Source organism: Coturnix japonica, chromosome 8 (assembly GCF_054131305.1).
Source record: "Coturnix japonica strain WE chromosome 8, WE-NBRP24, whole genome shotgun sequence".
Classification (NCBI taxonomy): Eukaryota; Metazoa; Chordata; class Aves; order Galliformes; family Phasianidae; genus Coturnix; species Coturnix japonica.
Genome location: NC_140670.1, coordinates 4,068,768 through 4,096,290, shown reverse-complemented (window position 1 = coordinate 4,096,290; position 27,523 = coordinate 4,068,768). Strand labels below are relative to the sequence as shown.

Sequence of the window (27,523 nt, the reverse complement as noted above, 5' to 3'; positions counted from 1 at the left end):
GAGCATTCTGTGGAGCATTTTGTAGTGTGAAGCAAGAATTCCACAGGCTAAAAGCCATTCTCCATAGGCCGCATAAACAAATTGGTCAATGTGCTGTCCCGGAAGGTGACGGGATTGCTGTATGCTTGCTTTCAATAATCACATCTTAGATACCCTACATTGGCGGTCTAGAAATCGCCATGCAATTTTCTGGCAACTCTAGAAGTGGTTGTTGCAATATTGTGCCACCCAGAGTGTTTTAATAGTTCTGAAAGCAATGAGTGTTTATTAACTGAAAGCAAATAAAATGTTACTCAAATATTTCTGTCAAGGAGCTGCTCAGAAGAGAAGCCCTGTTAGGCAGTGATGGCTGTCAGCAGCTCCTGCCTGATCTTTCATTTCTTTTTAGTAAACACTTTAAGTGCAGCGTTACAGACTCTGAGAGAGAACACCAATTAATTGCTCCTTTTTAGACTCCGTAGTTGATGGTGCTTCTTAACCTTTAGTCCCCTACTGTGTTCTGACATTAGACTATTTGGTCATACAAGAGTATTCCCCACTAAATAAAAGTTCATTTTGCTGTTTTGAAGCAAAGATGAAATTATGCTCTCAATAAGCAATAAGCAAACTCATAAAAAAGCCCTCTTTCTCCATAATATGTGTGGGATTTATGTGCTGTTGCTGCTGCTCTGACATGGTCTGGGGACATCATGTTCCTGCTCTTGGAAATTGCCACACGTCTTTTAGAGCTGCAGCTACCTTGAGTAATCTTTGTTGCCTCAGTCTGCTCTCCTGAATATTCAGAGCAGGTACTAAAGATGTGTACACAGCAGTTTTACTGTGTACTAATGGTATTTTCTGCCACTGAAGTTCTGTCAGTGCCTATGTGAATGGAAGCTTATAGCTGCTTTGGCATGGAAATGAATGTTAGCGTTAATTAGTCGATTCTGTGCTTACATGACTTCCTGAGAGGGCTGGAAACAAATGCTACCTCCCTCTGTGCTGCCTCTTAAAACTGGTTGCAGTAACTGTAATTCGGGAGCTGAGTCAGTGCTTCTTTTCCTTTTTCCTTGAACTATATCCTGAAGGAGCTCCACACCTAGAATAAATCTTATAATAAAGCAGGAAGACATCAGCTGCCTCGCCCTCAAAAAAGGGGGGGAGGAGTGGGGGAATGTAGGGTTGTTCTACATCTTCACAATAAAAATTAAATCAAAAATAAAAATAATAATAAATAAATAAATAAAACATTATAAATAATAAATAAAAATAAATCAAAAAATTATATCAAAAACATGCTAGTATTGCTACCGTGATCTAAACTGAGTATAAGACGCTGTTTTCTAGCACTGAGAACCTGACTAAGCTTCATCTCCACCAAAATGTGCTCTGGACACAGATAAGTTTCTTCAGGTTTCTCCTCGCGTGAAGGTATTGTGTGTGGGGAACAGAGATAGATTTATCCTCTTAAATGAGATAGATAGATTTATCCTCTTTTGTCTGACACTTGATCATTCTGTTCTGAGAATACAGAGGTGGATTATTTGACCATTCATGTACAACTTAGGTGCCAGGAATAAGGTTATAATATTGCTGAAAGAATGAAATAGAAGCAGGTCATTTCTTTAAGAGTGCAGGTCAATATTGAATGGAAGGATACAATATATATCCAGATTTCTGGGTTTTTATTGATACAGGTTTGCTAATACTTAGAAGAGAACCTAAGCAGGCTGTTTTGGAGGACTTATTTAAATAAATAGTGAGGATACAGAGGTGAAAAGGGTAAATGTGGTGCTTGTTGTGACTGCATGAGAGCTTCCTATGCCAGGGCATTTGCATTACTCAGCTGTTGGAGTGCCACACTTATTCTGTCAGTGCAGGCAGAAAGCATTTGCACGCTGCACACTACACATGCTGGTACTGCTGCATGTTGCCTTGGTGTGCCATGTCAATGCATGAATGACCTTTCACAGCCTTAGTAGGCTTGTCTCCAGCAGAAGGCACTGGGCTCGCAGAGTCCATTGGGAAGCTGCCCTGGCAGGTAGCCATGCAGGACAATCCTTCAGCTCATTAATCAATGTGCTCCTGTGCTGAGTAGGTCATTTTGTTTCTGTGCCTCCTATAGCGAGGCTGTTCTGAAGGTACTGCTTCCAACCAGCTCCGGCTCTCTTAGATGCATTTATTCTTGTGCCAACAAATTTCACTTGGCTTAGCTTAAGTTTGCCCTTCATACACCTGCTGTGTAGAGTATAGCAGGATGTTTGCTTGGCCTTTGTTTTGCCAGATGTAAGATGACCACCCTGTCTGGTCTTGTTAAACAATGTTGTTCTCTACCTAACTCTGTGTGCCTTGCCTGCTGTGCGCTCAGACAAGATTAATTTCCAGCATGTCGGTACAACAAGGCATTGCATTCTAGATGAAACCTCATCTATTGCAGTCCTTTAGCTCAACCCAGTGCTAGGAGAACCGACTTTGCAAAGGGAAATAGAACAGCTGGTGATGGAAAAAGCTTTATAAAGAGACTCACATCTGTATGCAGTTGGTGAAGTTGAGAAATTAGCTGATAAATTCAGTTATGTTATGTGTTGTTAGAGTTTGGATAGTGTGGTTAGGTTGAGGTTGGACTTGATGATCTTGAAGGTCTTTTCCGACCTGAGTTGTTTTATGAGTCTATGATTTGGATCAGACAGAATTGGGTTTTAGTTGTTGGGTTTTTTGTTTGTTTGTTTTTATTTCTTTTGCTTTTCATTGAGAGCAAATTTCTGTGAATTCTTGCTTAACCAGAAGTTGCTGCTAATCTTAGGCATTAGGCACACATGGTCATTGCAAAGTGTTTTCTCTTCTCCTCTGGACTCTTCCCTTGCTCCCAACTGGTAAATAATGGATTTAAGGAATTCATAGTGAGAGCACTCAGTTGTGATACAAGTAGCACATTCTGACTCAATGCTTGAAGTTACTGCTGGGCATGTGAGATTGATCATCTGCTGGCTTGGCTCACAGTAAATCTTTTTCATTCTTATATTATTTGTGTGTTTCTCCACTGCCTCTCATTAGCTGGAATAAAAGTGCTCCGTAGCGCTAACGAGACATTTCTAGGCTAGCGAGTCATCTGTTTGTGGAACTCACCAAGTAACAGCCAAAGGTATTTTTCAGCACACTACAATAATTTTTCTATTTTTTAACACATGCTTGAAATGTGTCAGAACAAAACACGCTTCTGTGAGCTCCCGGCGTCACAAAGTTTTCAACTTTCCTCTGGCATGAAAAGCATTCAGGTAGACTTGATGAGAAACGCATCTGATGCTTCTGCAAGGCCATGTTCTTCACTCGGTGGCAACAAACCCATTGCTGTCAGCAGTGCAGGGAATGAGCACTTGCTTGTGAGCAGCCAAGCAGACTTGGTTCCAGTGCTGGGAACAATCACCTAAACTGCTCTGACAGTAATTTCCCAATGCACAAAGAAAACATGTAAATTGATTTTTCTACTTAGTACATGTACAAAGTAAGTGGAATAATAATTGTACTTCTTCTGTTGTTTAATTTCATTTTCCTTACTGTTTTGGAATTACATGATAAGTATATGCTAGGTTTAGCAGCTATGATGATAGTGATCCCAGTTAAGATTTATCCCCAGATACTTTAAAACCATTTGGCTGTGGTGCTCAGGGACATGATATAGTGGAGGGTTGTTAGAGTTGGGTAGTACGGTTAGGTTGAGGTTGGACTCGATGATCTTGAAGGTCTTTTTCAACCTGAGCAATTCTGTGATTCTGGTGTGTATTATGATGGTGACATCAAAAATTGGCAGTCACGTTCAAGAATTTTTTGCTCTGGAATTTCAGATCCTCAGTGTCTGGCCTTGATGCTGAAATGTGGCTGTTGAGCAGTTGTTATATCGCAGGCTTTATAGTTAGCCTTGTGTTTTCTGTAATCTTTCCATTAGGAGTAATGAGTTGGCACTAAAAGTGTAATCACATGGCTGGGATAGAATACTCTTGAAATAAAACAATGTGTTGGACTATGGATCTTCTGTGGAACCTAGGTCTTACTTTACACTACTCCTTCCTGACCAATTATTCCTTAATCTATACCATTACAGAAGAATAATACAGTTAAACACATTTATTTTTCAGTTGCACATATTGGATTTTAAGCTGGATTAAATTGCAGCCTACTCCAACAAATATATCCACGAGAGCAGTGGTTACACATCAAACAGAGACTTCCCCCATATGTTGCTGATTATCAGTGGAATTACTACTGTAATCACTTCTTCTAAATAAGTTTCACTAAATAATTTTTATATTGTATTCATCCCCGTTCCAGGTTTGTTTTTTAAATGAACGCATGCATTACCCTCTAGATAACGTCTCAATGAAAGCTATTCCCATTAATCGTTACTTAATTGTTCTGTCTGTTTTTGGTGCTTTTGCCTTCATTTAAAAAAAAAAAAAAAAAAAAAAAGCTTTGTGAAAACTCCAGTTTTCTTCTGCAGTCATCCCCAAAATTAATTTCAGATCTGCAGCCAGGGTTGGCCATTGATTTCTCCACTTCCCCTTTTAGGGCAGTGTGGAAGGTTTTGTGGTCTGTTGATCTGTCAACACAACAGTGCTATGAACACATGGGAGCGATTTCAGGTGTAAATTGTGCACAGCAGGAGATCATGTCTCACGTCCTCCCCTCCAGACCTCACCTTGCAAATGGTTTTCCATCAGTGGCAAATGCAGCATGCTTTCCCAGCCAGCCTTTGCTGAGACAGTGCAACTGCACTAAAAGGCCTCTTGTACGCACAGAGTTTTGGTTTTGGTTAGGTCGTGATACCAAGTAAAAAGAGCATTGCAGTCATCATCAGGGTTTCTTTCTCCTTGTCCCAGAGAAAATAAAGCTATTCAATCATAATGGGCTCTGTAACCCAAGTGTTGACTCCTTCCTAGCAGTTTTTGTTTCCAGGAATAGCCAGTGTCTCCAGAAAGATGTGTAAAGAGCTTTGAAACTGATAGAGGATATGCTGCTATCCTCACGCTGACAGCAGCCAACATCATTTTAAAGCATTTTATCTAATTCAGCTAAGCAAAATAAGACATATTCTGTTTATTATGAAGATTAAAAAGGAAATTAAAAGATCTCCGAAAGATTTGTTTACCCTTCATAGTTGCTTCTGCTAAGGCTAAAAAAGCTTGAGGGTAAAGCTGCAGCAATGATATACAGATCTTATCGGGCATGGCTGATAGAGAGTCAGGGTCTGCAGTCTTTGGTTATTTCAGCAGTGCCAGATATGTGTAGACCTGGAGCTGGTTTATCATTTGGATTGCGGCAGAAACAAAATTTCTCTGTTGAAGTCTTCTTATGAATAACAAAAGAGTGAGAAATCTCAGTTCTTTTTAAGGAGCCTGCTGTACTTGTTGGAATAATATCCTGCCATCAGAGTAATTGCATAGACAGCAAGGTGATGAAATGTAATGCACAACCACAGGGCATTCCTTGCTTTTGGGGGTCTTTAATTACAGGATGGTGTGGCAATGTGAACAGCTTGATGACTTTGCAAAGGAAAGAAGATCTTAAGGAGAGGAGCATAATGACATTAACCTGAGGATGTGTTATTAAAGATGAGACTGAATATGGCAGCTGAGGATGTGGGTTGGTGATTTACAAGAGCTGTATCACCTAACTTGTTTGATTGGTGGGTAATGTATAATACATACAATACAGTATGAGAGGCGTGCAAAGCACAAAGCATTGTTCTTTCTTTAATAGCTTAGGAAAGAAACGCAGCAAGCTGAACGCTTCCAGGTGTGTGTCTGCAAGAGCTCCTCCCTGATGCTACAGTCTTGTGTGTCTGTCTTACTGGATGATCAAATGTTGGCCTTTGTATTGCAATGCAACAAGAAGCACCAGCTATTCCAGGAGAATGGGTACCAGTTTTATCCCTGACCACATTCATTCCAGTGCTCTGCTCATTTTAAAACAGAGGCAGGTTTGAAGCTGACCTGGGAAGCACAGAAAGCTTTTAGGCTGAGCCTGAGGCCAGAACTGAGATGAAGCCTTATTTCAGTAGCTCAGAACAAATACGGAAAAAGCAGCAACTGAAAATCATACCAGAAGTCTCACATAGCCTTAAAAACTCCTGTTGTCTTCGCTGCTGCTTTGCGTTTCGTTCATTATTCATACACTTTATGCATGTACGAGGACAGAAAAGCAGAGCTCAGATGAGAACTGAAATTCTCAGTCTTTCGGCTAGTGTAACCTCTTACATGATCCTCTTCCCCCTCTTCTGTATTTTCTCTGCCTATCATTAAAATGAAAATACATTAGAATTTTGGTTTATTAGATATACGTCATACGTTATTTGGACCTTCAGAGATCCTTGAGTGTTTGTGGCTATAGGACCATGTCTATGACTTTGTTAATGTCATAGCTTTCCTTTCATTTATTTATTTATTTATTTATTTTCATGTTTGTGTAAAATTTAGGAAGATTTGCATCTAACTTATATAATTAAAAAGTCAGGTACTAAATTCATTCTGCATCGTGATGAAAAATTAATTCCAGAGAGTCCTCTCTAATAATAGGGGAATACTTGCATGATTAGATAGCTTCAGGCACAGAGGAAAAACCCTTTAATTAGCTTGGAGAAGATAAGTTGCCGTGCCTGAGTCATTGCAAGGAACTTTGACTATTTGTCTTTGGCTGCAGGTGCCACTAATGCTGAAAAATAATTGTGGTGGAAAACCTTCAGAAAGCATTCAAAAAGAAAACATTATTCCCTAAATGAAGTGTTTTTTGATAGTATTTAATTATCTTAACACATTGAATGACAAAATTGCCTTTGTTAGCAGTGATGGTTAATCTGACCTTTGTGTAGCCGCTCTCGGAAGAGATGTCCTAGTTCTTCATGTTGCTTGGTTGGTAACAATGCAAATTGGTGATGTCGGGTGCAACATTGGCCACTGAGGGAGGCCTCTACAGTTGTTTTGCTTCAGTGTTTACTTTCCACTAATGTTATTTTATACCAAATATCCTGTCACCACTTCAATGGCGTTATTCGATCCTTGCAGACTCTTAAAAGTTGGATTCTGTTTAAGGAATCCAAACAGATAGGCGTCTTTATAGTGTGGGCTTTTGTTCTTTCCTTTAAAAACAGTGCAAGCAAGGTAGGAATACTCATCAATTCAAAGCTTCCTGTCAAGTTTTTACACACTGCTGAGAACATAAATCAGTTGGAAATGTATAATTCAGAAATCATTGCCACTTAAAGGAATATATATCGTTTATATGGGCCAGACATGAAAAACTCTGAAGGAAAGATGCTGCCTTTGGAAAGGCTTGATTAGATACGTGGGGTTGCAGTACAATGTGTTTTGTAAGATCAGTGTGTATAACAATGAGTTTTACACGTACTTTCAGTCAACCTTAAAGCAGAATCGATCTTTAACTTTCTTAAAGTATTCTGGTAACGCAGACGTGATGCTAATCCTGTTTTTCTCTCTGCCTTTTTATCCTACTTATTTATTTATTGGTACAGTAGAAGAGAGTAATATCTGTACTTACTGTGTATGACCTTTATGCGTATCACAGTTTACTTTTTGACTGCATGCCTTTTGAATACAGAAAGATAAATAGCGGTCAGTGAGAAGAGCAAAGAGGAAAGACAATAGAGTGACTGATTTGACACCCTTATATCCAGTCCTTAGAAGGGAGTTCATGGAAAATAGAAGAGCTTTGCAGACACTCCTTTCCTGGAATGCACTGCTGATAGGCCAGCTTTTGTGCCACAGGCAGATTACACAGGTCCAAACAGCATTTTGGCCATTGGTCCTGTGTGTGAGCATTGGCAGCGGTGAAAGCTGCCGATATTTCTTTTGTCAACTCGTGACCTTTTGGTGGGCTGTGTAGATTCGGTGCGTACTTGTCCTTTGTGGTACTGCCTAATCTCTCACCTGACCGATGTCTGAGAATCAAGAGAGTTAATACTGGTCTGAGCAAGGCAATGAGAAACGGGAATAGTTTTCTCAGGTGATTCTTAGCAATCTCTGGGAAGTGTCTTTGCTCCCAGCCAGGGCTCTGCAAATTTTACATAAAATTTTACATAAAAGCACTGTGCATCATGCAGACACATTACAGAATATTGGTATTACAGGGTAGTTCTCCCTACTCTTGGTATAAGAATCCTGGGGTCATCTCTGTACCTTCAGGTCTTGGCAGGTCTGACTTTGAGCACAGCGTAACTGGTATTCAGGGGATGATTATTTAGCCTCCTCTATTTCATACCCAGTGAAGGGATGAATCTTATTTACTGCCTCAAGAACTGGCTGTTCTGTGTGGGGATGGAAATATTCATGGAGTTCAGAGAAAGACTTATTCACTGCTGCTCCTTTAACAGCACTGATTTCTTCTATCCAAACAATAGGTTATCTTCAGCAATGAAAGGGAAACCATATGAAATAGCTTAGATGATGTAAAAGATAATTTTTTTTCTGATTTTTCTACTGTAATGTGCAGTGAGGACAAATAAAAACAAACCTCAAACATCATAAGATGTTGCATTTCCTCCTCCTCCTTTTTTAATCTCACCTTTTTTAGGCCCTCTTGAATAAAAATAATGTTGTTCACAAGTCTGAGAACAATAGGGAATTTTTTGAGTTTTAGCCACAGTTATCTGAGTGTTTATATTTGTTTAATGCTTTAGAGTCACAGTAATTTAGGCAGATAGTTCAATAATAGTAAGTAGAAAATCACAGCATTGCTCTGTACTCTGTTAAACAATACTGACCTGGAGGGATTTGTTTTATTAATTCCTCTATTGTTTTGTTTTCTAAAAACCTTTGAAATTGTTATTGTAGCTATAAAATAAATACCTTTTTCTTGAGATCCTACTTGTCAGAGCGTGCAAAGTGTTAATTTCTTTTGCTCTTTTCCTCATCTGACTCCCCCGAGCCTTTGTGTTCTGTTTTTCCTATTATTTGTCTCTTGGGAAGAAGGGAGGATCTTCAAGGTTAGTAGGCAAGTCTGTGTTATCTGTTCCCACAACTTGTGCAGCATTAGCTTGGAAGAAAATGTTTATTTCACAGCAAAAAAAATGCCCCACAACTGAAATTCTAAGAATGATGCAACACTTACTTGCATGTCATTATCCCCAAATTGATAAGGAATCTTTTGTTTTGCTGTAAAGTGAAAAACTGCTTCAAGCTAAAAGCACATAGTGAAATGGTGGCATCTGTTCTAGAATCTGCAGTGAACTGGTTTGTCATTTGTTTTGCTGTTTAGCTGTCATTTGTTTGGTTGGTTTTTTGTCACCATGAAAGAAACCTCTTTCCTAAAGCATTTGAAGGAGAAGCCAGCCTAACGCAGTTGCTTTCAGTTGAATCTCATTCTGTACGGTCATTAAAATGGATGACTTTACCTTCTTACTTCTTCTGGAAAACAACAGTGCAGATCTCCCCTGAATTTATCAAAACACGGCCATATCTGAAGCAAAGAAATGAGAGTTGAAGGTCAGAGTGTCAGTTCTGCTGGAGTTATGACATTTGTAAGAACTGCGACTTACCAGCATTTAGACTCTCAATTAGGCAGGATGCTATGAAGAAAGCAAAAACTGCCCAAATTAGTGAGCATTTTTTTTCTTTGCTTAGATTCAGGGTTGTTTATTTTTATTTATTGTTATTATTATTTTAAGGTTTAAATCAGAGTGTGTGAAAATAGATCAGACTTAGAAAGCAATGTTTTGAAGGGAGTAACATTAAGAAGGAGATTTAGCTGTTACCTACATCTGATTCTGTTTCTTTTATCGTGACGATTGAATCTGGCCAGCCCAAGGCTACAGTTTTCTGTGGATGTTAGATGGGTAACCTGTACTCTGTTGTATGTACAGGAGACTTTCAGTAGTCATTGAAACACTGCTGATAGCTTGAATGGGCTGAAACCTTTCTTCTGCCATAAACTCAAGTTATGGTCATCACCTCACTGATGTTTGAAGGGAAAACTCAAAGAAAAATTCCTCAGCTGTAATGTGGAGTGTATGGGAAACTGTTAATCACAGCCTGAACCTCTGACTAACCATCTGAGGCAAGTGTAGGGTCAGCTGTGGGAGCACAGGTGAAGGTAATTCAGCTGTGCTCCTGGAAGGGGTGGAGCTTGACTCCACCTCTCCGAGATTTCATTTAAGGCTTGACTACCACTAAGGCAGTGTCTCTTTCTCGAGATTGCTTGTTTCTGTTTTCAACACTTTCCATCTTGTCTGAAGGCCTCAGTGTTGGTGAGTTTCTCCTATAGATAACCTCTGGCTATCTATTTATAACTATAATTATATTTATAACTATAATTGAACTATTCCAACTGCATGTTACTATTCTTGCATTATTCCAACTGAACATGGAGGAATGGTGTTAAGTGTTGTCTCTATGAGTGAGTGAAATCAGACAGTGAGAAATAGATTTGTTTCTTGTTGCTTTGCTTTTGCAGTGAAGTTGCAGCAGCTTATGCAGAGCGGTATGTTTAATAAGCTTAAAAACAAGGTCAGTAGGTCTGTAGGTAGCTGGAGATGTCATAGTTTGTGTTTCTTCTGTGCTATAGAGGCTTAAATCAATAGGTGTAAACTAAGGTTCTTGGGTTCTTATGAAATGTTCTGATAACCACTGCTTAAGAGATATGTGATTCCTAGCTGTCCAAAGACAGACTCTCCTTTTGCATAGGGAATTGCTGATCTGTAGGGCCAGCTGGCAGAGAATGAGTGTTACGTGCTAAGGAGAGTCTGAAGCAAATGTTTTGTAGGTGAGCAGGGCAGAACTGCAAGGTATGTGATTTAACACCTGCTGAAGAGCAGGAAACTCAGAGAAGATCAAGGAAGCCCAAAATAGGGATCTGTTGCACATCAGGCTGTGGTACCTTAGTTATAGATGTTGTTCTAGATCTATACAGAAAACAAAAGTGGAGTTAGAGGGTTGAATTCTCATCTGATGTTAGATTTGTTCTATATGAAATGATAAATACAAGGCTTAATGATTTAGGTCTCTGCTTCAGAGTTGGAGATCTGCATGGTCCAGTTGTGAATGGGATTTGACTGATTGGTATAGGATGCTTGTGCCTGAACTGGATTGTAATTAAAGGTCTTTCCTGTAGCTTAGTGTAATTGATGTAGGAATTGGATGGAGTTTGGTGGATGTACAGCTGTCCATTGGTTTTGCTTTCAAGACAAAGTATTAAAAAAATCCAGGATGCAAGTGATCAAATGATGCATTTTTCCTGATCTTTATTAGTATGCTTTGAAGTATATATTTCTGTTATAGAGTACTCATAGTAGTTTTACTAGTAGAGATGGAATTTGACCAGGGAAATTTTTGAAAGCTTGTTTTGGTAGCAAAACAAGGGGAAAAAAATAAGCACAGTGCAGGAAGAGTTGTTACCAGTTTCAGATGTGTTCTCTATGACATTATTTTTCAAGTTAGATTTGTATCAGAAGGCAATAGGATGATAGCAGAATTAGAGATGATTAGGTGAACTGCAGTGCCAGTTCTGGAAAACGCAGAAATAGCTTCAGATGCAGTAAGCAATTTGATTATATTAATGTGGAAGTTCCTGTTCATATGAATGGCTTAGCTGCATAACCCATGACAACAGAGGAAGAAGTAATTATTTCCAAAAGTGTAATACAAAGTTAAATGCTGAAACCTTATGATATCTAGGTATGTGCAGATATGTTTGATACAGGTGTGTGTTTAACTTACACATCTTACATGCTTGTTCATTTAATCTCAGCCTCTTTATAAATACAATTGTGATGTTTTGGAGTATAGGAGTTTATGAGTAGCACAGTGTTCTTCCTCTCATCCCTCTGCTTTTTCACTGCAACTGCAGTTGGGAGCAAGCAGATGTTCCTTAGATATTGAAATTCTCATATTTTGATCCTCATTTCCAAATCTGCTGAGCTGGATTCACATATCTTCTTGTTTTGTGTGTGCAGGACTGTTTAATTCGATCTGGTATACTACAACATTAAGTATTATCCGTGTTGGAATGTATGAGAAATGGAACAAATAGAGTTATGACAGTGATACATAGATGTATTTTTGAAATCATACACAAACGCAAGTAACCATCAATCTATTCACGTAGCAGTTTGAAGATTTATTGAGCCCACTTACTGAAAGCCTTGAACGTGCTCGTGTTACCATGTGCATCTTTATCAGCGCTTCAGGAGCGTCTTAGGTGTGCTTGTTTAGTTGGCAGTGTAGCCAAATAAGTTCAGTAAATACGTGCTTGGGTTTTTTTCCCATCAGGTTGACGTCAAGGCTGTTACTTAAGAGGTAGAGGGTAGAAAATGTTCTGGTTATAAATCAAGTAGATTCTTCACCTGGAAAGCTGTGATTTATGAATATGAAATGAACTTCTGCAAAGTTGCTCCGATTTATCTTAAAATCAGGAGTTTTGGAGGAAAAGATCAACACAAAAAAATGTATGCAGGTTGTCCAGTCAAGGTAAAACCCTGAGGTAGTATCAATCTACTGTGTTTTCTAGGAAGATGGGGACGTGATGCAGCAGATACTTCTGGAGCAGCTGTTGTTCATCTGGCTGACAGAGGGACCAGGAAAAAAGGTAATTTCTTTTTTTCTTGTCAGAGGAAAGTACATTTTAAAGTCAGATGTGTTTGTTTTTTTTTTTTCTTTTTACCTTCTCTAGATTAATAAAACATACATGCACATCAAGACTTCACATGGAGAACTGCTGGACAGGCAAAACAGATAAAGATTCAGTAGCATAACTGGTATGCTGTAATATTAAGAAGGATAGCATAACGCTTTATTAAAGTGTGACGTTCTTGAGATCTATTTAAATAAAAACAAAAAAAATACTTGTGTTATCTGGCCTAGATTTATTATTCTCTATTGATTGTCTCGTTCTGTCGGAGCGCGTTTCTTGCAGTAAAGTAGTAGAGCTGTCACATCCATCGTTATGCGTCAGAGATCTGTCAGGCCGATGGCTTTTTTGGAAGTTTGCCTTTTCAGAGAAATAGTAGCTGAGTGTTACAGGCAGGAGTTTGACATTTTCAAGACGGAAATCAATCTTCTTTTATGCGGTGTTTCTCAAACAAAACTTGTGCTGTGATTGCGCAAGTAATGGTTTAATATGTGTGAGGGTGCTCTACCTGTGCTGAATACTTTGGGTAATAGACTTTACGTACTCTGTGATGAACATAAATTGCAGAAACAAGAGGCAGTCAAGGCAGATGGCAAAACACACCTTCATCTGCTGCTGTTACAAATGTGAACGTTACCTTTTCTTCTGAGGTTAGTTATGAACTAACATGGAAATGAAACATAACTTGTTGCAAACTACTATTTTTCTCCTGTATCCACATAAGGAAAGAAGCAAGAACTGTTAAAAGCAGTTGCTAAGAGCAGAATAAATGATGGAACTGCCTGAATATATTGGAGTAAGGCTTAAATGAAACATTTCTGAAACTGATGGGTGTTGTATTTGAAAATTGATCTCAAAATGGTCAAATGCATTATACAATAATAAAACATCTTGTAAGAAGAGGAAATGTGTGCTAAACTAGGTAATAAAGGCAAGCTGTAGATAAAGGTTGTTGTGGTTGAAAGGACTGTCTACAAACAGCAGAAGTCAGGGAAAAGCAGCAAGGAGCCCTAAACAGGGAAACACCACTGGTGGGATGCTAGAAGGGTTATGGTAAAAAATGTTTGGTCTAGGTTACTGCCTTGGGGAAGTGATTGGAAATATGAATCAATGGTCTTGCTCTGTTGTTAGTCACATTCAGGGTAATAGTCCACATGAAAATTAATAGGTAAATGCTTTGAGTCTTAGTTTTCCTCTCTCAGTAGGCACAGCTGTGGAAGTTGCTTAGTAGCAGCTGTTAATTCTAGCTTTTTAAGAATGTTGGTTGAAGATCCACCTCTCTATAAACTTTAGTGGTGGCTCTCAACTCTCTTCTGTTCTTTTTGGAGAGGTACCATTGGCACAGAGGCACAGTATAACAAAATAGTGTTACCATGGTCAATAACCATTCGGGGGAAAAAATGGTAGAGAAAGCAATAGAATGTAACAGTGCAGAGGTCTGGTTTACTGTAATGAGTCATAATTACAGGTGTGATTGAGTGAATGTTCTCCACTCGTAAAACTAAAATATAGTTAATACAAATGTTGTGTTGAATTGAAAATGTCTCTGAAAATTAAAGTGTATTTAAATTTACATAAATAACCTTAATGTGATTATCCAAAAATGGACATTTTGGAAGAGACGGGCACAAGTGAGGTATAGTACACTGAGTTATTAAACTTCTGTTTTTAAATCCACTCTGAGTCAAGATAGTAATTTCACAAAACGCATTTCAGTCACACCAGCTCCCAAGACCTGCTACCATACAGCTATACTAACGCAATGTTGAGAAGCTTTGTTTTTTTACCTGCCTGCAGAACTCACAGAGCTGTAAGAGTTGTATTCAGGTATTTCAGTTCAGTATGATTGGCCATTCCAATGGAGACATATTTATTGGAGTGCATTATACTGTGTAAATACAGAGAATGTTGTTTTTCAAATGCCTTCAGAAGTCTTTTTGGTATGCTCTGTGCTGTCTTATCTGGCATCATTGCTGTTGTAACAGTACCTCTTTAAATCACGCATTTTATCGGTGGAATATATACTAATCTTCCATGCAAATGATAATTTGTCAGCCACAAAATAATGGCACCATCTTGTTAATGAGTTTAGTAGTGCATGAGATGGGTAATTAGAGGAGGAATGGTTTTGTACCTTTAAGTTCCTAACAATTAATAGGTCCACTTAGGACAACAGCGAAACTCCCTGCAGTGCTCATACCATCTTTGATTTAAGTCAGCTGATATCCAAGTTTGACTGATAATTTCTTGGCTCTGTAGTCAGTAATAAAAAGAAACTGGAGAAAAACAGATATTAGCTATTCCTGTGCTATAAAGCCACTCAGAGCAAAAAAAAAAAAAGTACGTTCCGCAATAGATGCCATTAACACAGATTGCCTTCAGCCCATTAAGCCTCATCACTGCAATGTTTAAAACAAGTGTTTGTTTCTAAGAGCCGGGGAGGCTGAAGAATTCAAAACCAGCTTAGCTTTAAGATTTCTGAGCCTTAATAAAATGACGCTTGGTCTTAATTTTATGTCTCCATTCATGCAGGAAATTAGGGGACTCACTTCTTACTGCATAACTCTGGTTTTTGATGCTTTAGGCTCAATTTGGCAGACTTTATTGCTCAGATTAGTTCCTAAATGAATTACTTGTTTCTGAAGTATAACCGATAGCAACTTGGATAAAAATACTTACCATGTGAACATGTTTTTCATTTGCAGTAGTAATTATATGATGGTTGCTCTCGTCCAGATGCATATTTGCTCAGAAATTTAAAGCTAATAAGTTACTGAGTTTCTCTGTGCAATATGTCACTACCTATGGTCTTCTCTAATTATAAGCTGCAGATTTTATACTGTTTTGGTCTAGAATGGACCCGAACATCAATTTACCGTTGTGCATCATCTTCACTGAAAAGTCTGGATGAAGATTGATGTTGTTATTGTCACGTCTGTTTTTTAATGGTTGTTTAATTGTTATGGAATGATGTTTTCAAGTGAGGCCTTCTTAAAGCTAGGATGAGAGATGTTTTTGTGGCACTGCAGTTTTGACGGGGATGTTGCAGAGTCATTGGTTTGTCCAGCCTGAATTCAGGTTGGGAGGAATCACTTTCAGCACAGAAATTGACTGGGAAATAAGGCATGAAGTGGCTTGTCAAACTTGCAGTTGCTGTTCATTGCTCCTGTAAGCTCATGTTTTGAGCCAAAATAAAACCTGTTGAAGTCTTACAGTTTGGTACTGGTGGTTTGTCATTTTACAGTGTTGCTGAAGTGGTATCAGCACTGTTAAGAATTGTGTGTTCTCTGTGCCCATCAACTTCATCTGATGCTCAAGAAGGTGAACACTGATGCTTTGTTGCTTGTGTGTGTAGTGCACTTGAGACGCTGTCTAGTGCCATACTTAGATCTCAGCCATAGCATTTAAAGGGATCTAGATAGGCCTCATTACTGTGATTTTCTTGAAGATGACTGAAGTGCTTCTAAACACAGAGTAAAATCAGGTCTAGATATGCCAGGAGCTCAAATGCTTATTGTCACAGTTTAAATGAAAATCCACCTAAGTCTGTGACAGGGGGGCTGCGGGCCCTGCAGGGGCCCTAGGCCAAAAGGAAAAGTTAATTAGGAAAAGAAAACAGCGGCAACAATCTAAGGAGGCACACTTATTTACTAAATACTATATTGAAATACAGGATAATACAATATAATATAATTGAAATTAAGCTAACAAATCAAGCAAAAATAGGAGAGAGAATGAGTCCCAAAACCGAGATGCCTACTGTAAATTCTAGGCGAAACGGCGAAGACTCCCACAGGCTCTCCTGAACGCCAGAACTCAAAAGACGTCAGTCCAGCCTGGCAGTGAGATAATATAGTGTCCAGGTCCCGTGACTCATCTCTGACCATAATGTTCTCTGGGATATGTCGTCTTCTTCTGTAAGTTGCCCATTCAGTAAAACTATTCATGCTTTATATGATGTTAAGATATGGAATGCCGATAGCAAAATGACAAAATTATTAAACCATGACACTTATCTTTCTATGTACAACAGAACTATGGAGGGTGTCTAAGCACCTTTCCTCCTAATCCCCTTGACCTGCAAGCTGTGTCCTTGATTTCAGCCACCACAGCACCTTGATGAGAAAGTCCCTTTGTTTTCCTAGGGGCTTCATTTGTGGAGTCATAAGAAAGCTCAGGGTCCATGGCAGAGTCTGTGCCATAAAACCTCTTCTCGAACTGCTGCGTCATAATTGTCGAGCTTAGAAGAAATTGCCATTAAGAGAATGTGTTTAATGTGTAGATAAATAAGTGCACAAAACTATTCCCCATCTGCTGTTCATTTTGATACTGAAACCAAAATAATGACGTTGTAAATTGATTTCAGCTTTTCCATTAGTAAACTAATTGGAATATTCTGCACATAGTTAATTTTAATTTCTTCTGAAACGTATTTTGACGTTTATGGGTTGTTTGAGTGATTGTTTATGTGATGTGAAAATTAATATTTGCCACGTTTTGACACAGTGATCAGAAGTCTGTTTTCCAGTATGTCTATGTGGCAGGAATTAAAAGGAAACAGAAGCGGCTGCATCACACAGACTGTATGAGCAGTGGGTGCTGTAGTCTGTGTGCCTAACCTGTGGTTGGTATGCCCTAATCTAAGAGAATGGTGGTCAGCAGCTAGATGTCCAAGTAGAGACTGGTTATGAGTGGCATTGCTCAGGGACTGGTGCTGAGACCAGTCTTATTTAAAATCCCCGTTGGCAGCATGGACAGTGGGATCAAGTGCACCCACAGCAAGTTTGCAGACTACACCTAACTGAGTGGTGCTGTCTACACACTAGAGGGAAAAGAAGCCATCCGGAGGGACCTGGACAGGCTTGAGAGGTGGGCACATGCCAACCTCATGAAGTTCAGCAAAGCCCAGTGCAATGTCCTGCACCTGGGTTGGTGCAACTCAAAGCGCCGATACAGACTGAGCAGAGAATGGCTTAAGATGAGCCCTGAATAGAAGGGTTTGGGGATGTTAATTGATGGAAGATTCAACATAATACGGCAATGTGCACATGCAGCCTGGAAAGCCAACTGTATCCTGGTAAGCAGCCTGGTCTAGGGGGAGGTGTCCCTGCCTACGGTGGGAGGATGGAACAAGGTGATCTTGAAGGTCCCTTCCAACCCAAACCATACTACGATTCTGTGATTAAGAATCTGGCAGGCAAATTGTGAGTTAATTCCCAAGTGCCTTCTTGAGGAACAAGCCTTGGAAGCTGTAATGAAGCTATTGATAGCTCTTTTTTTTATTTGTTTTTGTTCAGTGGAGCAGCATCTGTATGCCTTCATGGACTGTAAGCAGTCTGGCATCATATTTACCTTTAAGTTCCATCCTTGTGAAAGTAACTAGGGCTGGGCCTCAGTTAGACTTAGTGATTGGAGAGTCACTTACTTTGAGTAAGCTTTCTAGTTGAGTTATTCCTGTGTAATGAAACAGGCCTTCCGATTGAATGCCATCATCTCTGTGCATTTCATATTCTCCAGTTTCTCAGTATCAGTTGTTATGATAAGGAAATAAACCAATACCTAAATGACTTCTCTCTCTACAATGATAATCAGGTGTGCCTTTTATCACTGTTTACGGCCAAAATGCTTTTTGACTCAGATAAAATTGTATTAATTACTCACGTTCCTGTGTTCATGTTGATAACAAAACCAGTTTTCTTCATGTTGCTGGAAAGCATACTGTGATAAACTAAAACATGTGGGTCTTGTGGTGTTTTTGTTACTATACCAGCTCATGGAAGACATGGATTTAAGTAGCAGATTTTCTTCTATCACTTCAGGTACGTTTCTACTCTTTGGACTGCAAATGGTGGATGTTTTCACATATCATACTAACTTTCTGGCAAAAATCTGTAGGGTAGCCCAGTGGTTTGTTCTAGAAGAGCACTGATAGTTCAGCTAGGCAAGTATTACCGTGGATGTATTATGTACAGTGGACAATTGCTTTATGATCGAAGTTCATGTTATAATGGGTATAGGTTGATGTTTAGTATAAAAATACTTGTCAGCATTTTATGTATTATCAGTCTGAGAAACATATTTTACATGGGTTTACCCTTTCCTGCTCTGTTAGCTGCATGTTATGCTGTTAAAAGAATATTATCTCTTATCACATCCTACAGCAGTATGGAAGAGTCATATATATTGCAAAATATTATTATTTTTTTTTCTGATTAGTTTCTTACTTGATTAGTTTCTTACTTGATTAAAAGCTGAACACTTGATCCTGCATACTCCTTAGTAAGATCAGCAGTGGTTTGCTGTTAGTGTTTCGCAGGAGCGTTGTCATTTTAATGGAGGTGAGGAATTAGCATCTAGGAGCTTTTCCCAATGTCTTGTGACAACGTCTGAAGATCAGTATAGAGACAATTTCATTTAAAAACATTTGACATCTTATAATAGTCAAAACTTGTCTCAAGGGTATGAGCTCACAGACTGTGTCCTAGTACCACAGAGAAGTACTTAAATACCTCAGTTTTAACCCAACTTTTATGAATGACACAGAAGCAAAATAAGTTTTTTGATACCTGTGAATTTCGTAGGCCTCAGGTTAGGGCTTGCTTATTCTCACATCTATGATATCCAAGCTGGAGAAAGGTGCATCATCCCTGATGTTTCTGTTGTATCACGTGCCCTGGCAAAAAATACTGTCTTTGGTTGAGTTCCTTTTCCTTATCCAAAGCCTGATGTGTGACTAGATGTAAAACTGATTGTACATCATGTGTGCACCATAGTATCCATCCATCCCTCCCATTTTCTACTGTGTAGACCAACTTCCATAGCCTAAGAAGGAAAAGGTAATAAACAAGACAAATTTTCATGTGTACTGAATCTGTTTGACTCCCCAGTAATCCTGATCAGGCTACTGGTTGAGGTCCTTTTGTTGCATTACTTTAGTTTGATGCAGTCAGCAGTGCCTAGCAAAGTAAGGGTTTAGAAGCATCATTTCACAATACCTCTACTTGCTATATGTGGAACAAAAGGGATATTAGCTATCTTTAGTAAAACTGAACCTTATCTTTTGCTGTAAGCAAATAAATTGCTAGAAAATAAGATAGATCTTGTAAATATGATGATTTTCAAAAGACATATTTAGCAATAGCCCACGTTCATTTTTCAGAGCAGGCTGCACTTCAGAACCCAGTACATTTTTAGTCTTGTGTTAAAACTGACAACAGCTGCACTTAAAGATAAGGGCAAAAGACACTTCTTAAGACAAAGAAAATCATTCAGAAAGAAATTATTAGCACACAATACTGAAATGTGATGGCAAGGAATAAGAGAGCAAGCACTGAGTTGGCTTGTGAACACAGAGGCTGATGTGAGTATGAAATAATGAATATTTTTCAAAAGAAAAATGACAAAACGCATCCCCAAAAAGTTCAGCAGTGCTGAAAATTTGGTTGGTAAGAGCTTTCTCTGGTCAATGGACTTGTCCGTGGACACAACATTGATAATTAATAATGAGGAGTAATATTTGTATTGCTACTACTCTGGTAGCTTTTCCCCCCCTGTCCTTTAAAATGGCAGTAACGCAGCTAAAAAGCTTTTAACCCCGAACAGTATAGGTAGAGCTGGTCAAGTATGAGTAAAGTCTATTGATTTATCCTAAACATGTAGTCTTTGTGTTATTCACTATTGAAGTGTGAAATGAAAGCCAGTGAGAACACATTAAAAGACACAGGCTTTCCACATGGAAACAAAATTGTCTTTATGAGCTATTTTTTTTCAAAGTTCGCATGAAGTGAAATAGAGATAGGTATGAAACAGGCATACCTGTATGTGATGGATAGCTTTAAGAGGCTGAACCAGGGCCTTAAAGATGAGTCCTCCTTCTGTGTGAATATCAGTGCAGTAAGCTGTGATCTTGTAGAGGATGAATGGTGTAAGTAATGTGGAGTGTTCATTTCTCCCAAGCTTAGCAAGTCATAGCTACTCCCATGCTGTCATGTCATAACAAGTGCCAAATCTATGCAGTCAGTATACACCAATGCATTTCAAATTTAAAATTGTAAAGCGACAGAATGCTTTTGAAAGTCTGGTGTCTTGACAACCATCTGCTGTACGTTTAATTACAACAAGCTACTTACAGTTTCATCAGTGTGAATTACCCGTGCACATTCATATTCCATATATATATATATATATTACATGTACAAGAATGCAGCCTGTATATGATTACTTTGTAGTCGAAGATGATGTAGATTAAAGGGCTGTACGCAGCTTGATTGTTAAGAACAAAATTAAATACCTTTCTAGGGCAGAAAGTGTGTTTAGGTAGTATCGTGCTGTAGGAAGGTGCTAGCTTGTATCTTGCCTTCATGGGACTCAGTGGTCTGATCTTCCTTTATGAAGATGAAAATATTTGCTCATTCATTCCTAGGCCTTCCCGTTAGAAAGCAGACAGCTTCTGGATCTGTCCAAAGGAATGCTTTCCAAAGTGAAACTGTCCACAAAGTGCTGCTGATTGTCTCCTGTTGATTTGAGATAATGGATTGCTCGCTAGCCTTGGGTAGAAACTGTGTTGTCATCCAATGTTTTGTGTTCAGCAAAGTCCCCTGAAGTACATTAATGACAGTTCTATCAGTCTATAATAGGATAAGAAACTGTTAACCAATGTGTAATTCAACAGAATTTTAGGAGTTAAAGAGCTTAACTCTAAAGCCAAGTTAAATAGGTTTAATGCTTGTTAACAAGGAAGTTAGTTGCTTATGCACATTAAACTGTAAATTTTCCAGTATCGAATGTGACTGAACAAGCAGTTTTATATTTTTGCCTTACGCTGTGGTTCACTTATATCTTTATGTGACTTAAATCCATTGAAATGTAGTAAAACATCAGCATAAAAGCATCTGAGTCTTACAGTAGCCGTTACAGACATTGTTACAGACATTCCCTTTATTGTCTCATGGCACATAAGTCATTATCTGTGGGTGTAGACATTAGCATGACTCAGCATTACGAAGTCAGAAAATGATAGAAATCTGAAAACATATGAGCTGGAGTAACAGAAAGAATAGTTTGCATTATTAATGTAAATCTTGATTTTAAGATTATATTAGGAGACCTTGTTAGCGTTTGTATTGCATTGCATGCCTCAGAATGTCATATTTCTCTAAATGAGAAACATAGCTGTACAGCGTGGCTAGTACGGATACTTCCTTGTGCAAGTCAACTACATGGCTGTAATGCCAAAATGCTGGGGCATCTCTTCCTTGTCAGATTGGGAAGTACAGGGAGGACTTCATTTCAGGACTGGACTGGGATGGCTGCTCTCTTGGGATGGCTTAACTCTCTTAAACTTTCAAATGCAAGTAGTCGGTGGAAGACACGATAAACAAGTCTTAAGAGTAGGGCAGTGCTTCTCTGGGTGAAGGGATGAATGCTGCAGCAGCAAACTACCTCCAGCTTTCTGGCTTTGATTTCCTTTTGATCTTGCCAGTATGTAGCAATTACCAACAGTGGAATAGAAGAAGAAGAAAAATATGTTCATGTGGATAGTTCTGCTCGATTGGAATGTGAAAACTTTTATGTCCCCTGCCCCAAACAGACTGAAGTGTTGGCAGTTTGTTTTTCAGAAGAAATTTGCTTGTGTGGTGTGTGGTAATGACCTCTAACAAGTTAACACTACATCTCTTTTCATAACACACAACAGCGTGACGCTCGTCAAATGTTATAGAACTGTCAATAGCTCTGACAGGGCTCTTGGAAGGGTATTTTTTGCAACAGTGACCACACTTTTAATATGATCTCTGGGGGAAGGGTCATTTAAAGATTCATTAATTCTGTTTCCTGGTGTCTTTGTAATAAGATGGTGGTAGGGCAGAATTATAGTGGCATAATTTCCTCCAGTGAACTAATTGTCTTCATAGACATTAAGCTTTTATGCTGATATTTATTGGAATAATCAATTAGTGCTTTCATCAAAATTAAGTGGAGTAATCTCAATGAGCTGTTATATGTCTATAGCTTATGAGAATTGTATCCTCCACTGTGTTATTGGTCAGCCATGCTGTCTTTACAGCTACACGGCAGTAGAGTCCTTAGAAGATTTCAGCATGAACAAATGAGAAGTATCCGTAATGGAATTACCTTGTGGACATGAACGTGGTTCCGTCTTCTCAATCACAGGTACAAGGCTGCAGCAAACTTGCTGAAATCCATTTGCAAGCTAGAGAGTGTGGATAGCAGTGCTCAAAAGTTTTGAGTGATGTGATCCTTTGGGACATGGTGTTATATCACTCATTTAAAGGAAGGTCAGAAACTAAGTATCACAGCATTGCATCTGTTGAAAGCTTCCATGATTCTGGTAAGCCATACAAAACCAGTCAGCCTTCAGCTAGAAAGATATGAGTCTATGCATTTGACTACATGAAAGACTGACTGATCACCTGGCTTTGTATTTGTAACAGCTTTTCTGATGGTATGTTTTCACTACTAACTCCTACACTGCTCACTTCTGTCACAGCTACTACAGAGATAGGAAATACAAGAGCTATAAATATTTTTAGAAATCTTTTCCACATTATTATTTAAATTGAAGTAATTTAAGACTGTAGATCAGCAGCATCCTTTTGTAGTCCGTGTTCACTGCTGGCTTTTAACTTCCATTCAGTGAATCCAGGCAAGTATATGGTTCCTAAGAATTCAATTAGAATGCATTGGTGAGTATTTTAACACGCCCCAACCTCAACTTGAGTGACTCTCTCATCTGAATCAAGTCCTTGCTCCAAAAAAGTCATAAAAACATTTAAACCAACCACATTACAAATAGCAAATGAATGTGAACGTTGAATTTTAAACTTTCATAATGCTCTTCTGTAACTTCATGGTGTGAGATAACTGACCTCTAGATAATGCCTGCTGTTCATACAGCACAGGTGTGGCCCCATCAAGACTTCTGTTATTGCAGAGAGCTGTTCTGCTGTTTCTAAAATCCAGAGCAGCTTTCTCAAGAGGTCACACACATGAACTTGGTCTATTCATATGGCAGGCAACCATGCGCAGATAAGAGAAGTCACACGGGTCGGTTCTTAACCACTGAGAAAACAGAGCAGGCTTTCTATGAGAGTGTTTTTGTTTAAAAGTGACGAGTTTACTGCTACATGTGTTTGCCTAGAGAAACTAAATTGCTGCTGTGTGTGTTTTCTTACTTAGCAAGCTAAAGGGAGTGCAAGCAACAAGGAGAATGAAAGAGGTGCAAAAATAAGACATACTGTACACAATGTACACAAAAACATTTTATCACTTATAGAAAACTGATCTAGAAATCAGTTCAGTGCAATTTCCCCCAAAATGTCTATAAAGCCTACTTCAGATATAGCAAACTGCTGCCTTGTCTGCCTTTTGTTTGTCTACATCATATATTGAATCAGAGGCTAAACGTGTGCCTGTGTCTTACTGCTTCTTAATTCTCCATCTTAAACACCTCAGGCTCAGACTGAATCATTTCCTAAATCTGATCTAGGAGCGCTTTGTTTGATAGGACTCGAGTAAGCCAGCTCTCCATGCCAAAGCTCAAATCTGCAGTGTGTGTGACTGATGCATCATGTTGTGCCATTTCTCTGCTGTCAGTAGCCATCTCCCAGCTGTGATTTGGAACCATATCGTTAGAGTGCCTCTCTTCTGTTACCAGGAGGGATGAGCAAAATGGATTGTGTACAAATGGAGACTAATCCCTATCCATTTGGCTCCTAAGGGAATAATCAAAGGCATATGATTGATTCGGAACAGGAGGCTTCAACAAGCAGCTGCTTTCTGAGGAATCAGACAAGACTGATTCGTCCTGTTCTGGTATATATGTCTAAAGAGCAGAGTCCTGTTTTTGGGGGACTTGATGTTGCAGGAGTAATATGAAGGAGGCTGAATAATGACTGTGGTCTCCATCTAAAGGCTGTGCATCTCCTTTGCATCCCCAGACCCTGCACTATGTCTGTGTTAACTTCATAGCTGAGTCTTGCAGAGATCTGGAACAGTGTTTTCCAGTTCACTGTGCTGTCACTTGTGCTGGATTGCCAGGAATCTTCCCCAAAATCAATGCTGATTTCCCTTGAGGGAGTTTTGTTTATAAGAGCAGTCTGATGAATGGAAAACATGATCCAGTAAGTAGCTAATTCCATATTTCTTTTGTATACTTTTGGTCCTCGATGCATATCTATGTAGGATCTTCTTTTCCGTTAGGATCACACAATACATTGCCATGATTTTGAGATAAGGTTGGCCTGGTGTTTTGGTATGATGTAAACATGTAAGCTGTGTAAACTCCCAAAGAAAAATGGCCATGTTCGATTGAAAGTGATGCACTGTTACATCTGCTGTATTGTCAGCCATCCATTGCACACTTTATCTCATTTCAGCCTTCAGAAAGTTAGTGAAAACAATGTATTTAAACTTAAAAAACTTGTTTTAATGAATCTGTGTAAGAGTAAATCAGAAGTATATGAACTTGCTTTTAATCCCTACAGGCTTTGCATTTCCAGCAGTGAAATCCTCTAGTACTTCAAGGTGTTTTTTGGAGACGTCTATGAAGGTGTTCTCAGAACGATGGAAGGGTGATAGGGAAAACATGTGAACACTGGAACACTTTTCACTGTGTAGTCTTAAACTAGGAAATAGGTTTATAATTGGATATTAATGATGCATTTAGGTTGTAGCTTTTAATACAGGCTAAACCTTTTCATGTGGTGTAGTTTCTCTTACTGCTCATTCAAAAGTTTCCAGATCTCTCTATTTTGACCGTTTTTCAAACAGAAATATTCAGTCAGATTTAAAACCCACAGAGTTTACTGGCTTTAATATTCTTTCTACATACTGAAAAATACAACATGGCATCTATGTTCAGAGCCAGTCAGTGGAAACAGGATTTTTCTCCCAGCTCAGGTGTATTCAGTATAAAGTGATTCTGGTGGGGATTGTGGCAGTCCTTACTTGTGAGCTGTTTGGTATGTGCTGGCCTGGCACTTTGGTACTCTGGTACAGCCAACTCCCAACCTGGAAGTTCCAAGTCCAAGTTAATACATAGGTTTGCCCTGGATGGAAACTTAATCTCTGGGTTGTCTGCTTATTTTCTAAGTGCTTTTCTATGATAATGTTGTGGTCATTTCTGCCAAGCGTGCAATTTCACCTTGCAGCTGGTTGCATGCTACTGACTGTAGTAGTAGAGCTATTTGATTTGGTACATTAAAACAGTAGTATGGAAATGTGTTTCAGTGAACTGAAGAAATTGCTTTCTTGTCTTTCTCTTCTTGTAGCTGATGCCTCCTGCCTGCTCCATTGTGTTATTGGATCCAACTTGGATCCCCTCTCTGTGGTCCTTTCCACCTCCTTTTACACCATCTGCTTACTGACGTAATGAGTGAGGTTTCATAGTGATTAACAATTTAAGTTGCATTGAAAAGTCATTATTCCTCTTTTCAACATTCCTGATCTGAAGCACTATAGGAACATATGTGGGAAACACATTTCAAGATAATAAATGAGCCTGCAGACCTCCTATCCCACTCAGGGCGCTAGTCATAGTGTTAGGCAGTTCAGTGTCAGAATTGCAACTAGGTCCATAGGGTACTGGTCACACTGATGGTTTTTGAGGAAAGTGAAATTGAAGCTCAACAATCAACATGTGTTTCTAATGGCATAGAATCAAACAATATCCCAAGTTGGCAGGGCTTACATTGATCACAGAATCCAACCCCTGGCCACACTCAGCACCACCTAAATCTAAAGTCTATGTCTGAGAGCAGTGTCCCAATGCTCCGTGAGCTCGGGCACTCAGGGCTGTGCCCACTGCCCTGCACAACCCATTCCATGCCCACCACCTTCCAAGGCACAGCCTTTCCCTAAGTTAGTGTTTAAATAAATACTAATGGGCTTTGGAGGGGTTTGAGCCTATTGGATGTAGCTTTCATTTTCTGTGAAGCCACTGTGTAAATTGTTCTGTCACTGGAATCCCTCCTGGCGCCTCCCTTCCTCATTTAATGGCTCTCCAGAGATTGGTGGCTCTCAACCCGCAAGCTGCTCTTAGCCTGTAGAACAACAGATCAGTTTTATTACTGTGTGCTGTAACAGAAAGTGCTGTAGTGAAATGTTCAAAACAAAAGTCTGAAAGTTAGTGGAAGGAATGTGCTGCACACCAATGTTTTTTTTGTTTGTTTGTTTGTTTTTGTAATTACCTTTTTTTCTTGGTTTTGTTGTTTTTTTTTTTTTTTCCTGTTAATAGAGGCACTTGATCATGGGTTTGATAATAACGTAACAAGTGAAAAAGTAGTTCCTCAGTTATTTGGTTTTGTTCTACCATCCATTATGTCTTTTTTTTATTTTAATTAAAGAACATTTAAGATGAATGCCATCACAGGACGGACAGTCATTGTCTGTTTCATGGCTGTCTTGGCCACCATGGTCACAAATAGACTGAGTAGAAAAATCTTCACGTAAGCTGAGATGGCATCCTGGACTTTGAAGAGAGCAGGCTCAGAGTTTATGAGGGAGATAGCTGATGTGCTTTGAGTATCGTCTCTAGGCAGATTAGGGGTCCATGAGCACTGGACACTTTCATCCTTCTATGAGCCCAGGAGCAAATGGTTTCATGGGTCAGGCAGGGCAGAAGACAAGGCTGGCTGGACAATGAACTTTATGGTTAAATTAGGGCAGGAAAGGAAGTATATAATCTCTGGAAAAGAAAAGGAGTTGCTTCACAGGGAGAGTAGAGCTGCAGCTCACAACTGCAGGGAGAAAATGAGAAATGCTGAAGCCCAGCTTGAGTTTACAGTGGACACTGAGGTGTCAGACACACACGAAAAAGGCTTTTTCAAGCATGTCAATAGGAAGAGGAGGTCAAAAGGAAGACACTGAATTGATATTTGGAGCATATATACACCTA

General features: G+C 39.1%; 1 protein-coding gene across 21 annotated transcripts in view; it reads left to right on the top strand.

The window, feature by feature from the left end:
* PCDH15 (protocadherin related 15) overlaps positions 1 to 27,523 on the top strand; it is a 528,749-nt gene that overhangs the window by 117,831 nt on the left and 383,395 nt on the right. For 16 of the 21 annotated variants that reach the window (XM_085554985.1, XM_085554984.1, XM_085554986.1 and 13 more), the window contains exon 3: positions 12,490 to 12,567. The exons of 2 other annotated variants lie outside the window; for them this stretch is intronic. The gene's annotated coding sequence lies outside the window, so the exon portion shown is untranslated. The remainder of the gene's footprint in view (positions 1 to 12,489; positions 12,568 to 27,523) is intronic. 3 more of the 21 variants (XM_085554977.1, XM_085554966.1, XM_085554967.1) reach the window with 1 other exon arrangement.